Here is a 5,874-nt window from a genome sequence, read left to right on the forward strand (position 1 = left end):
AGAAAGCCTTTGGCTTCCTCGGTTAAGATGTAAAAAGGCTTATGGGTTTGAGTATCTATTAAAATCCTATAATCAGTGGCCAGACTATGGCTACTTTGAATTGAAAAAACTGCTAATTTTGAAAATGTGTTAAGAAAACTCTCATGACAAACAGCTGTTTTATTGGAACCTAGAGAAAGACCACACGTTTAATACAAACGAATTCAAGGAAATTTAACTTTTGAATTAGTTCTTCAGCTTGTTGGGTCTTAAAAATGCTAATATCAACATTAGGTTTAAAAAAGGCAGAAGGGAAAATTAAGAGATGTGCAAATTTTTAAAAACTGTATGGCGATCTAAGAGTATGAGAATTGCTATGTTGGAACAGGTTTTAAAGATTCTAATACCTGATCAGAAACTTGACAAAAATGGAAGCTGTATTTTTCAGTCTGATAGAAAGTAGGGTCTCAGCATCTCCCCCAGGTCCTCTCCCAAGCAGATCAGAAATGTAAACGCAGCCCACAATTGCCAGAGGCCACATAGCTAAACAAAGGAAAAGAAATTGCAAAAGGGGCGGTTTTAACAATACAAGCCTTCCTGTACAGCCTGGCTCCCCTTTTCCTGCCTCCTGAAAGACTGTGAAGCACAAATGAAAACCTGAGCCCAGTACCCTTAGCAGCAGACAGGAAGACTCCATGCAGGAGCCTCACAAAACTTGACGGGCCACGTGTGTTCATCTTTTCCTGAATTACCTGTGAATCTCCCATTTTTATATCTAAAATCTAAGAGCCCATTCCCACCCTTCTCTAAAATGTCATATTTACCTGATTTCTCCCGTCTGGAAATTTCATGCTTGTGTGAATTCCAGGTGTGCATGTATTACATTCCTGGCCTCTGTCTGCCGTTGGGTAGAAGTTAGAAGGGGTGCGAGTCCTTTCTTTTCTGAATAAGATTTGCAGGAAAATATTTTTGAAGCAACTTCTTGTACCTAGAGACTCCAGAGTTTTCTTAATTCTTTTCTCCCAGAGATGTTTGTTTCTTCATGTGTCTGTGTCTTGCGTGTCCTTTGTCCTAAGAAGGAACTACCATAGGGACAGAACACGGGCACAGGCTCCCGTAAGCCTGTCGTTGGAGCCGGCCCCACAGGCTGTGAAGTTAAGCGGTTCTCTCTAGACCGGCGTCTGCGGAAACAAACTTTGCTGTGTGGGTCCCTGTCTAGAAACCGCATGAGGTTTTTCTTTCCTTCTGCTGTGTCCCGGGAGCTTGGGTTTGTGACCGAGGAAGGTAATCCTCTCTGGTTCCCACCATCCGCCATGTGCACTTACTCCATTCCACCTGGTGCCCAGTGGGGTAAGATCGGGTTCCCAGTGCACCTCTGCCTGGCTGTGCCAGCTCCCAGGGGAGTGTGTCCAGAGGGGCCTCTGCCCATAAGGGGCATCTGTCCCCCCAGCTGTCTAGATGCCGGTCCACAAATTAGTGGGTTTGAGGCTGGAGGTGCCTCACATTTTGTGGGATACTTGAGACACCCTGTCCACCCCACCATCCCGACCGCTTGGGTGACAAAGGTCTGTGCTGTCTCTGTCTTTGGGGGTGACCCTTTGGCTCTGGGAGGGCTGCATCCTCTGCACTCTGTGTGGAGGGGCCTCTGGTTTCCTGGCCTGAGCTGTAAGGAGGCTGGTTGGTGTGTCTCACTATTTAGACCTCACTGTCCTTGTACAGACGATGTATCCCGGAATGGGAAAAACTTCTACATTTAATTGTGTTATAGAGCTCTTGTGACAACTAGTTGTTTTCTTGGTAAACCATCTCGTGCGTTCTCTACAGTTATTACTAATTCTGTTAATTTGTAATGTCAGTGTGAAACCAGTTTGTGTTTGTGGTAAGATGTTTTGTAGCTCTGGATGGTGTTACTAGTTTGTAGTATCTTACCGGGTAGAATAAATTAAATGCTTATATAAATTAAACAGAATACAAAGTAATCCATAGGCTTTTCTGGATCAAATGATCTGGTGAAATATTTGATATTAAAACTGGTTTTAGTTTGGTTTTATCACATAGTCATGTCTTTGAAAGTTATTAACGTAAAATATATATATATTTAAGTGGGTTTATAAAAATAAGTTTGTCATCTGTGTTACAAAATGTGTCAAGAAAACAGCTTCGGTAATAAGTGATTTTGAAATCTCAAATTTTTAACTAATATATAAAATAGATACAATGACAATAAAAGATATTTAGGTAAACTTTTAAGCAATAATTATATTGTATATATACATAGAAAAGGTTTTTACCAGTGTTTGGTAAGTTGAATCTTTGAAGTTTTGTTATCTAAATTAATGATGGATATGTATTGAATGTCTAGACTATTTCCAAATAGAAAATAATGAAACAGTACTGAAGATAGACTTATCAATTTTTGCTATTTATTGTAGATGAACTAAATATATTGGTGTATTAGTAAAGACGTCTTCTGCCACATTAAAATTTTTGTTTGTGCTATGGGGAATATTATTTCTAGAAATTATTAAATATGTTCATAATCGCATCAATCTCAAGAATCCTGGTATTGCTGCACAATTGCTTACTTTTCACTGCTGATTAAGATGGTCATTTGGATTGTTTAGGCCTCTGCTACTGTGAACAGTGCAGCTGTGGATTTATGTATCAGTCTATCAGTTTTTGTTTGAACAGCTCTTAAATTTTTTTGGGGGGGTCTATTTCTGTAAGTGGATTTGTTGAAACACGTGGGAATCCTTTATGGGGTGGACATGCCAAACTGTAGTACACCGAGGCCACACCATTTTACATTTTCAGAAGGAATGTTTAAGGGTTCTAATTTCTCGACATTGTTGCTGCCATTTGTATTACTTTTCTCCATTATGGCCATTCTGGTACATGTGAAGGGGGATCACACTGTGGCTGTAATTTGCATTTGCATCAGGACCGAGGATGTGGGACATCTTCCTGTGCCTGTTGACCATGCGTGTGTCTAATGTGGAGAAGGTTCTATTCAGGTCATTTACAAATTTTAGTTGTCTTTTTGTTCATGAGTTTTAAAAATTCTTTACTCTGGATAAAAGACTCTTGTCAGGTATATAATATTTTTCCATTTGATGGGCTGCCTCCACTTTCTGGATAGCTCCTTTTGATACACACGTTTTTAATTTGGAGGATGTCCAATTTACCTATTTGTTGCTGCTGCTTGTATGTGTTATCAAGTCTAAAAAAACATTGCTAATCGAAGGTCACAGAAATGTATCTCCATGTTTTTTTCGAGAATTTATACTTTTACCTCCTATATTTAAGCCCTTCATCTATTTCCAGTTAATTTTTGTATGTGGTGTGAGGTTAGAGTCCAGTTTCATTTCTCTTCATGTGTATGGCCAGCTGTGTAGCACATTTGTTGGAAATACCCTTCTGTACACAATTTAATGTTGTCTGCCCTTTATCAAAAATCAATTTATTTTGACCCTTGAGCAACAACAAAAAAACCAATGGATTTTAAATCTGTACATTGTACTGCATGTAAGAGATATACAATTAAAATAGTTTATGTTTGGAAAAAAGATCACTGGACTTAGATGACAGGGAGCTGCCGTAAGCCCTGCCATCACCCTGTGAGTGGGCTCGCCTGTCTGTGCACCTGGCAATGGTCCTGCAGGTCTCCCGGGAGTGAGGCACCACCCTGCCCGAGCACTGAAACTGTGGCTGAGTTCTTATTTGACATCAACAACATGTTATATCAGTGTGGCCTGTATCCACTTGAAAACTTGACTCTAGTGCAGAAATGTAGGCTCACCTTTACTCTAACATTCAGAGGTCATGAAATACCGAAATAACGTGGGACAACTAAAAGTTGGATTATACAAGAGTTCAGTTAAGAAAGTAGTGGCAATCCTCTCACATATTGAAAGGGTCCTTGAAAGACGATAATTTGATATTGTGACAAGACTGCCAGAGATGACAGTACATTCAGAGAAAAAGCTCAGAAAGCTCTCCAAGATGAAATCCTTTCTGTGATCAGACAGATCACAGCTACAGTGATATTCCTGTCATTGTCGGAAGTTTCTTGTTCCTTTGACCTCCTGATTTATACAAATATTAGGTTGTGCCTGAAAAATGGGAAGAGACAGGACCACAGTTGATCATCAATTGTGAGCAAGTCTGTCTTCCTGCCTCACTACCACAATCCACAGAGTAAATAGCATGGTGGCTCACAGAATCCCTGCTAATGACTGTAGATGAGAAGAGAACAATAACGTAATCCTCAAATGTGCTACTCCTGAAACCAAGTCAACTGTAGTTTACATATTTTATTGCTTAACTGTTATGCGGGGGAGAACGTAACATACTTGACTGGACCATGAATGATTTTTCCATTTTTGGGGGGTATCAGTTTGACTTCCAGTGCTGTTGACACAATTTTTCGCAGTGTTCAAAAAAGGGACCCAGCATATTATTTGTCTTGTAATGTCAATTCCTTGAAGGTGGTAACTGTAGATAGAAAAACTTTTGGCATAAAGCTAAATGCCTTCTCAAATCATACCTGTTTGTCAAGTAGCTTGACTCGGAATACAGGTAGGGAGTTATTTAAATATGAAACACAACAAAAGAAGTCTGAACACTCAGAATCTTTGTTCATGTCCTAAAATATCTGGTAATACATAAATAACAAAATATTGCTATCATGTCCTTTTGCCATTTATTTCATTTGTATAGTAACCATACTGAAAAAATCTCCAATTGGGTTGTAATTAATATCAGTTACACTTACAAAACTAATATTTGTACTGCTTAAATTCTGGTAATAGAGCACTCTTAAAAATATCTTTCTAGGGGTGGCTGGTTAGCTCAGCTCACTAGATTAGGTTATTAAGGTTATTTGCAGATTTTCCTGAATAGAATAACCAAGATTGCACCCAATGCTATAAGGACTGTTTGGATCACTCTGTCCAGGACCCTGTGTGTGCAAGCTATTCTTGCCCACGTTGGTAATTTCAGCCTCGGTTCGGACTCAGAACTGCGTTAGAATCAGTGTTAATTTTAAATACCTGTGAAAGGGAGATAATCATTGTTTCTGCCTCAATTGGAAAATAGGAGTAGTAGGTGAGATGGGACCTGTGAGGGCCTAAAACAGATTTATCTCAAAGAGAATGTAGTCCCAGGGGCCTGGATTCTCATTTTAAGGCTAGTGGGCAGGGAAATGCTCTCTGCTGCCATCTGGTGTGCATTTTGGAATTAACACCCTGTGCAGGTCACCGGGAAAAGTTCTCTGCTGCCATCTTGTGTGCATCTTGGGAATAACAACTGAGTGGAGGTCAGGATAAGCTCTTCTTTCCAAAGGCTTCTGAGCCAAGGTGTCAGACCCAGGGCTGTGCCCCAGGTGCAGTCATCTGTGCCCTGGGAGCTGCCCGCTGGAATGTGGAGTCCTGGAGGTGAAACCAAGCACAGGGCTTGGCACACGAGAATTAACTGCCTTCCTACCTGTCTCTTACCTATGCTGCCTTAGGCCACCCTCCCCTCTTGGCTCCCGAGCATCCCCAGGGCCGCTTTTGAATTAACAGTGCGCCTAGGCAGCCTCTGTAAGTCACCACATCTGGGAGCAGTGGGGTGCAAACCAAAGATTTATTTTGCTTGTAAAAGAGGCAGCCCAGGAGGACCAGACCAAAAGGAACCCAGGTCTGAGAGCTGAAAGGTTGGGTATGGAAAGACCACAGGGAGGCCAAACGAGTTCCTGGCTCGTGCTGCCCGCGCTGCTCAGCCAGTAGACCTACACAGGAGCTGGGTCATAGAATAAGCGTTTATGATCAGAGTTCCGGTGGTCTGAGAAGGCAGCCGGTTAACACCTCCAAAAACTACCGTAACATTCTCAGACCAGCCTGGCATATTTAAGGG

The sequence above is a fragment of the Rhinolophus sinicus genome, chromosome 9, assembly GCF_057876585.1.
Source record: "Rhinolophus sinicus isolate RSI-liver-muscle chromosome 9, RSI-T2T, whole genome shotgun sequence".
Lineage (NCBI taxonomy): Eukaryota > Metazoa > Chordata > Mammalia > Chiroptera > Rhinolophidae > Rhinolophus > Rhinolophus sinicus.